General features: G+C 38.8%; 1 pseudogene across 1 annotated transcript; it reads right to left on the reverse strand.

Moving 5' to 3' along the window:
* Positions 1–1,131: 1,131 nt before the first annotated feature.
* On the reverse strand, positions 1,132–3,544 carry LOC100394656 (serine/threonine-protein phosphatase PP1-gamma catalytic subunit-like; annotated as a pseudogene). Its single transcript, XR_013525876.1, has 2 exons — positions 2,609–3,544; positions 1,132–1,417 (listed from the first exon to the last, which is right to left on the reverse strand). The product of XR_013525876.1 is annotated as a serine/threonine-protein phosphatase PP1-gamma catalytic subunit-like (transcript).
* Positions 3,545–9,177: the final 5,633 nt, after the last annotated feature.

The following is a 9,177-nucleotide window of genomic DNA, read 5'->3' on the forward strand; positions in this document are numbered from 1 at the left end:
ATCCTGGAAAGGAGAGCACCAGAGAAAAAAAATCCTAAATTCCAAGTGTAAAGTCTGCCCCAATTTTTGCCTGATCCCCAATCACCCATGTACAGGAGAGATTGTAAGCACCCTATCTTAGGGTGAAAGAACAGAAAACAGATATAAGAGGCCACCCAAAAAACAGAATTTGCCATTTAAACCCTACCAAGTTAATTGCTTATTAAGACAAAAATCCAAAACTGTTTGAAAGAATGCAACACAATCCAGTCTCTACAACATGACATTCACAATGTCCAGGGCACAATCCAAAATTTCTTGACACATTGAGAGGCAGGAAAATGTGATGCATTCTCAAGAGTAAATAAAATAGACAAAAGTCAAGCTCAAGATGACACAGATACTAAAATTAGCAGAAATTTATTTTAAATGGAAATTCTTACTATACGAAATGACATAAAGAAAAATGTGCTTATAATGATGAAAACATAGTAAATATCACATAGAGACAACTAAAAATATCAAATAAAAATTCTATAACTGAAAAATACAATATCTAATTTTTTAAAAATTACTGGATGGGGCTTAACAAAATTTTTTAAAACAGATGAAAGAGTAGATAAATCTAAAGAGAGATCAACAGAAAATATCCAATCTGAAATACAGAAATTAAAATGATAGTATCTGAAGGATGGTATTCAAAGGTCTGATATATGTACAATTGAACTCCTAGAAGAACAGAGGAAATGGGATAGAAAAAAATTTTTTGAATAAATAATGGCCAAAAAAATCCCCAAATTTGGCAAAAGACACAAATTTACAAATATAAGAAGATCAGCAAATCCCAATCAAGTTAAATAAAAGAAAACTCTGTCTATGCACATCAGAGTCGAATGGTAAAGTGTCAAAAGCATGCAGCGAGAAACAGAACATTACACAGAGGGAAATGATGATTCAAATGGCTGCTGATTTCTTATATCAGGAACAATGGAGGCCAACACAATGAACCAACATTCTTAAAGCACTAAAAGCATAATAGATCTGTCATCCCAGAATTTAATATCCAGATAAAATATCTATCAAATATAAAAGCAGAATAAAGACTTTCCAAATATAAGAAAACTAAGAGAATTTATTTTATTTTTTTTGACAAATTCATCATTTAATAAGTCTGAATTCATTTTCACCACATGGTATTGTACATGGTCATCTGTTGAAACAGATTTCTTTTTTAACAGATCTTGGTTTAAAAAAGTCATAGATAGATACTGTGAGTTCTGTATAAACTGGTTAGATCCTTTGTTTTAACTTATAAGCCTCAACTTCACCGCAGAATAAAGAATGTAGGCCAAAGAAAGCATAATCAGTCACTCGTATAGAACAGTATTGTTTCTATAATTTGAAGCTTTCTGAATGGACGGGTTCAGGCCTGATGTAACTGTAAAAAGATTACTTAATGAATAGACTATATGGAAATTTACAAAATGTTATTACCTTTAATCATTAGTAGCTTAAACAGCACTATATCGCTAATTGCTATTCAAAATCAAAAATGTATTTTTGAATCCCCAAGAAGGTAGCATGTGTACACAACCATACCACCTTGTACTTAGGGGCGTGTCAATACATAATTCAACAGAAACTCTGGCTTTAGGAAAGAGTCACAAATATTTAAAAGAATGGCTTTAATCATCATTTTAAGTATACGGTAGGGGAAAAGTGTACTTTAATTAAATATACATCATACCAGTGATGCTGGCAAGGTTGAAAGTTACTCCTAATGTTGATAGCTATAAAAACTAGTTTGTACGTAACAAGACAATGAGAGGGAAAAGCAGTCCCTTTGAAACAAAATTCTCAAATAAAAAATGTTGGTCGGGCGCGGTGGCTCACGCCTGTAATCCCAGCACTTTGGGAGGCCGAGGAGGGTGGATCACGAGGTCAACAGATTGAGACCATCCTGGTCAACATGGTGAAACCCCGCCTCTACTAAAAATACAAAAAATTAACTGGGCATGGTGGCGTGTGCCTGTAATCCCAGCTACTCAGGAGGCTAAGGCAGGAGAATTGCCTGAACCCAGGAGGTGGAGGTTGCAGTGAGCCGAGATCGCACCATTGCACTCCAGCCTGAGTAACAAGAGCAAAACTCCGTCTTAAAAAAAAAAAAAAGTTCACAGTGGTTTGTATCAACAGTATACATTTTATGACAAGAACATGTACAGATCTGGAGCACCCTAGGGCTCTCTTTTTGTCCTAAAAAAATGAGCATTTACATGATTATGGGTTGCACTGAATTAAAAAAAGATCAATTGTACACTTACCCCTCAGAAAAGATAAACTGTCCTGGGGTGTACAGCTTTAACACCATCATTAAAATTGTTTGCAAAAGGAATAAAAAATTAAAAAAAACACTTTTTGGAGTGAAGCCTTTCATTTGCTGTTATAACCAGCAAATGCCATTCACTAAATCAAAAATGGAAGGAAGGGCCCCCACAAACACAGATCTATCTGAGCAAGCTGACCAGTACACATTACAGTCTAAAAATGACAGTTATATACTCTATGTTACAAGCCCCAACTAGGTAGGGTCAAAATGACATCCATTTCTTTGCTTGTTTTGTGATCATACCCCTTGGAGGTGTTACAGGTCTCGTGGCAATTGGCTTCTTTTTCTCTGCAGGCTTTAAAATCTGAAAAGAACACATTAGTGTTTCGTCTACACTCATCATGGCAACTGCATTGTCAAACTCTCCACAATAATTGGGTGCAGAAAACAGAGTGACCAACTGCCTCTTTGCAAAAAATTCATATCTATCTTCAACCACCTGATGGGCTCTACATATAAGATCCAAATCATGCTTATGGAGAAATTTTGCAACCACTTCTGCACCAAATGTGAAGGACACTCTGTCATTTTCAGCCCAGCCTAAGACATCTTTATCGGGGTCACACCACAAAAGATCACAAAGAAGACCTTGATCTGGTACATCAGTTGGTTGCATAATTCACTGAATCTGCTCCATAGATTGAAGATCTGGTGATAAACCTCCATCACAGCAGAATATCTTCTCACCCACAATCACTGCTATCTGTAAACAGTTAAAACAGTCTGTGAAAGTTTTCCATAGTTTAATGTTGTATCTTTTTACATTCATCCATAAAATCCATAAATTCTGTTGATGCTGGCACATTCATGGTTCCCTCTGAGAAGAAAATTTCTCAGGATATTTGATTTTGTAGGCCAGTAAGAGGCAGATTGTCTCCAATGACTGCTTTCCCCTGTCCACATAGTACCCAAGAAACAGGTAGTTGTTTTCTGGAGGGAAACCACCATACTCAAAAAGTTGTAGCAAATCATAGTATTGCCCATGGATGTCATCACATATTTTGAGTGGTGCTTCAAGTTCTAGTAGGAAGGCTGACTGAGAAAGATCTCACGAGACTTTAAGCACAGTCCTCTGATTTCATTCTCCTGAAGCTGGACATTCTTACCAGGCTTGGACCCTCTCACTTCCAGCAGCTGTTGGATGATGTTGTCTATGTTGAGTTTATCTAAATCCGCCATCGCCCTCCCACCGCCCACCCTCCCTCAGAGGCACCACAGCCAGCTCACGCCCAGAACTCACACCTCCTTTCCCACGCCACGAGCAGAGGCGGTGACGGCGGCGGTGGCAGCAGCTGCGACGGGTCCCCCACCACTGCCCCGCTCCCTGCTTCCTCCTTCTATCCCCACTGGAACCACAAGAAGAACAAAATGGCCGCCGACTCCTTAGACAGCCTCAGGCGGTGCACTGATGCGCGCAGGGAGATGAGAATTTATTACTAACAGACTAGTATTATAAGAAATGCTAAAGGAAGTGCTTTGGCCTAAAGATAAATGATATCAAATTAAAATATGGATCTTTAGAAAGACATGAAGAACATCGAGACTAGCAAATATAAAAGACTGCTTTTCTAGCTTAATTCCTTTCCAATATATATCACTAGTCAAGGCAAAAATTATGACATTGCATTGTAGGATGTGTAATGTACATACATGTCATATGACAATCATAGCACAAAGGAAATGCTCGGGCAGGTATAAGAGGATCTATATGATTGCAAGATTTGTATATTTTATGCCTAGTGGAACAATGTAAACTCAAATTCGATTATGAGAAGTTAAGAATATATATCATGATTCTTAGAGTGGCCACAGGGAAAAAATTTAATAATTTATAGCAAAAACATTAATATGTAAATTAACAGACATTCTAAAACATGTCCAAATAATAATTTTTAAAAGGCACTATATGCAATAGGATACCCTAGATTGGCTTCTGGAACAGGAAAAAAAATGTTATTTGTGAAGAAACAAAGAAATCTGAATAAAGTCTGGCACTTAATTAATAGTTGTGTACTAATGTTGGCTAGTTTGGGTGCAATGAAGAGCAGATTTTCAAGATCTGAACATAAGGGAAAACTATTTATATTCTAAATTAATATATTCAGATAATAGAAAAGTGAAAACAGTATAAAAGAATAGAAAGATAAGGGGATCATAGTGAACAGGAGGCTGGACTAGATTGCAGTTCTGACTCAGATGGGTAGAGCAGCATATGGAGGCTTGCATGGTAAATTTTTGCTTCAGAATTACTGCAAGAATAAATCAGGAAACCTGAGAGGACCCATAGACCCTCTGAAGGAAGACCCTCAGAACCCAGGAGACACATCAATTACTGTGAGTCCCCAAACTGTAGAAGTGGGAAAGGGAGATTGTCTGCCTCTGAACACATACCCTCACTGGGGAAACTGAATGTCTAGATTACAGGAGAAGACTCTCGCCTTACCTGGAGCTGTGTCAATTTAGAGAGCTGAGCAAAATACAGGGGTAGGGAAAGCAGCAGGGAAAGACCTGTGAGCTTGCTGGGTCCCCTAGCAAACCGTTTTTGCCTGGCCTCACAGGGATCCTTTGGGGAGGCTCCCAGAGGCACCAGAAAAAGGCCACAGGGAGAAGGAAATCTCCAGCTGAAGTTTGAAACATTTTGAACTGATCAAGAAGTCTCCTGGTCAGAACTCAGGGGAGGGCGTGAATCCGGTGTGCAGACTCCACAGGCTGGGGGAAGAAGGAAAGACATACTTGCTTTAATAGCTGGGAGGCAGGTATCCTGGGGCAAGTTCTCAGCCCTGCTCACCCATTGCCTGGAAACACACTCAGTTCTGTTGGGGGTTAGAAGGCACAATGAAAGTGAGACAGGCCTTCAGATTTCGTGGGAGCTGGGTGAGACCTGTGAAAGCCGGCATCCCCTCACTTCTCTGACAACCTGCATGACACAGTAAAGACAGGCATAATCCTCCTAGGAACATAACTCCATTGACCTGGGAACATCATCCCCATCCTCCACAGCAGGTGCAGCAAGACCCGCCCAAGGAGAGTCTGCGCTTAGACAGGCCTAGCCCTGCCCCAACACAGTGATCCTTCCCTACTCACCCTGGTAACTGAAGACAAAGGGCATATACTCTTGGGAGTTCTAGGTCCCTGTCCACCACCTAGTCCTCCCCATACTACTGCAGCTGATATGCTCTGGAAAGCGCCACCTCCTGAGAGAAGGCCAACAAGCACAAAAATAGTGCATTAAACCACCAAAGCTAAGAACCCTCACAGAGTCCATTTCACCTGCTGCCACCTCCACCAGAACAGGTGCTGGTATCAGTGGCTGAGAGACCCACAGACAGTTCACATCCCAATACTCTGTGCAAAAAGAAAACCCCAATACTAGCCCCAAGCCTGGTAGACTTACTGGGTCGCTAGATCCTGAAGAGAGAAAACAATCACTACAGCTCGGCTCTCAGGAAGCCACATACATAGGAAAAGGGGGAGAGTTCTACATCCCAAGGGAAAATCCCTTGGGACAAAAGAATCTGAACAACAGCCTTCAGCCCTAGACCTTTTCTCTGACAGAGCCTACCCAAATGAGAAGGAACCAGAAAACCAACTCTGGTAATGTGGCAAAACAAGGTTTTTAAAACTCCCAAAAAATCACACTAGCTCACCAGCAGTGAATCCAAACCAAGAAAAAAATCCGATTTACCTGAAAAAAAAAAATTCAGGAGGTTAGTTATTAAGCTAATCATGGAGGCATCAGAGAAAGGCAAAGCCCGATGTAAAGACATTTTAAAAAATGATACAAGAAGTGAAGGGAGAAATATTCAATGAAACAGATAACATAAATAAATAACAACAGAAACTTCAGGAAGCAATGGACACACTTACAGAAATACAAAATTCTCTGGAAAATCTCAGCAATAGAAATGAACAAATAGAAGAAATTCAGAGCTTGAAGACAAGGTCTTCAAAATAACCCAATCCAACAAAGACAAAAAAGGATAAGAAAATATGAACAAAGCTTCCAAGCAGTCTGGGATTATGTTAAATGATCAAACCTAGAATAATCAGTGTTCCTGAGGAAGAACAGACATTTGAAAGTTTGGAAAACATATTTGGGGGAATAATCAAGGAAAACTTCCCCAGTCTTGCTAGAAACATGTAGACATCCAAATACAAGAAACACAAAGAACACCTGGGAAATTTATCACAAAAAAGTCATCACCTATGCACATTGTCATCAGGTTATCTAAAGTTAAGATGAAGGAAAGAATCTTAGGAGCTGTGAGACAAAAGCACCAGGTAACCTAAAAAGGAAAACCATCAGATTAACAGCAGATTTCTCAGCAGAAAACCTACAAGCCAGAAGGGATTGGAGACCTATATTCAGCCTCCTCAAACAAAACAGTTATCAACCAAGAATTTTGTAGCCAGTAAAATTAAGCTTCATATACAAAGGAAAGATACAGTTTTTTTTTTTTCAGACAAACAAATGCTAAGAGAATTTGCCACTACCAAGCCACCTCTCTAAGAACTACTATAAGGAATTCTAAATCTTGAAACAAATCCTGGAAACACATCAAAACAGACCTCTTTAAAGCATAAATTTACAGGACCTATAAAACAAAAATACAATTTAAAAATAAAAACAAAAAACTAAGATATACAGGTAACAAATAGCATGATGAATGAAATGGTACCTCATATCTCAATACTAACATTGAGTGTAAATGCCCCAAATGCCCCACTTAAAAGACACAGAATTTCAGAGTGGATAGAATTCACCAACCAACTATCTGCTGTCTTCAGGAGACTCACCTAACACATAAGGACTCACATGAACTTAAAGTAAAGAGGTGGAAAAAGACATTTCATACAAATTGACACCAAAAGCAAGAAGGGGTAGCTATTCTTACATTAGACAAAACAAACTTTAAAACAACAGCAGTTTAAAGGACAGAGGACATTATATAATGATAAAAGGCCTCATCCAACAGGAAAACATCACAATCCTAAACACATATGCATCTAACACTGGAGCTCCCAAATTTATAAAACAATTACAAATAGACATAAGAAATATACGAACAGCAACACAATAATAGTGGGGGACTTCAGTACTCCACTGACAGCACTAGAGAGGTCATCAAGGCAGAAAGTCAACAAAAAAATGGATTTAAACCATACCCTAGAACAAATGGAATTAACAGATATATACAGAACATTCATCGAACAACCACAAAATATACATTCTATTCAACCATACGTGGAACTTTCTCGAAGACAGACCATATGATAGACCACAAAATGAGCCTCAACAAAGTTAAGAAAATTGAAATTATATCAAGCACTCTCTCAGACCACAGTGAAGTAAAACTGAAAATCAATTCCAAAAGAAACCTTCAAAACCATACAAATACATGGAAATTAAATAACCTGTTACTGAATGATCATTGGATCAGAAATGAAATCAAGATGAAAATTTAAAAATTCTTCAAACTAAATGACAATAGTGACATAACCTATCAAAACTTCTGTGACAGAGCAAAGGCAGTGCTAAGAGGAAAGTTCATAGCCCTAAATGCCTACATCAAAAAGTATGAAAAAGCATAAACAAATCATCCAAGGTCATACCTGAAGGAACTAGAGAAGTAAGAACAAAGCAAACCCAAACCCAGCAGAAGAAAGGAAATAACCAAGATTAGAGCAGAACTAAATGAAATTGAAACAAAAAATACAAAAGATAAATAAAACAAAAGCCTCATTGTTCAAAAAGATAAATAAAATTGATAGATCATTAACAAGATTAACCAAGAAGAGAAGAGAGAAAATCCAAATAAGCCCAATAAGAAATGAAATGGGAGACATTATAGCTGAAACCACAGAAATAAAAAAGATCATTCAAGTCAACTATGAACATCTTTATGTACATAAACTAGAAAACCTAGAAGAGATGAATAAATTCCTAGAAAGATGCAAATTTCCTATCTTAAATCAGGAAGAATTAGATGCCCTGAACAGACGAATATCAAGCAGTAAGATTGAAATGATAATTTAAATTACCAACAAAAAAAGTCCAGGACCAGATGGAGTCACAGCTGAATTCTACCAGACATTCAAGAAAGAACTGGTACCAATCCTACTGACACTGTTCCACAAGATAGAGAAAGAGGGAATCCTTCCTAAATTATTCTATGAAGCCAGTATCATCCTAATACCACAACCAGGAAAGGACATAAACAGAAAAGAAAACTACAGATCAGTATCCTCAATGAACATAGATGCTAAAATATTTAACAAAATTCTAGCTAACCAAAGCTAACAACATATCAAAAAGATAATCTAGCCAGGCATGGTGGCTCACACCTATAATCCCAGCACTTTGGGAGGCCCAGGTGGGCAGATGACCTGAGGTCAGGAGTTCGAGACCAGCCTGGTCAACATGGTGAAATCCCATCTCTACTAAAAATACAAAAATTATCCAGGAATTGTGGTGCACACCTGTAATCCCAGCTACTTGGGAGACTGAGGCAGGAAAATCACTTGAACCCGGGAGGCGGAGGTTGCAGTGAGCCCAAATCGCACCACTGCACTCCAACCTGGGCAACAGATTGGAATTCAGTCTTAAAAAAAAAATCCGAGGAGGGGACTCAAGATGGCGCTGTGAGAACAACCCAGGATTGGAGCCCGCGTTGAATTCGCAAACGGTGAGTCAGTGCTGCATTTCCAGACTGATCTTTGTTGCCCACAGAACGGGGAAACTCCCAAGTATAAAAAGACACGGGACGCCAGGCAGTAGGTCTGCCTGGCGAAGCCGGCAGCCGGGGCGGCGG

Source organism: Callithrix jacchus, chromosome 13 (assembly GCF_049354715.1).
Source record: "Callithrix jacchus isolate 240 chromosome 13, calJac240_pri, whole genome shotgun sequence".
In the NCBI taxonomy this organism is placed as follows: domain Eukaryota; kingdom Metazoa; phylum Chordata; class Mammalia; order Primates; family Cebidae; genus Callithrix; species Callithrix jacchus.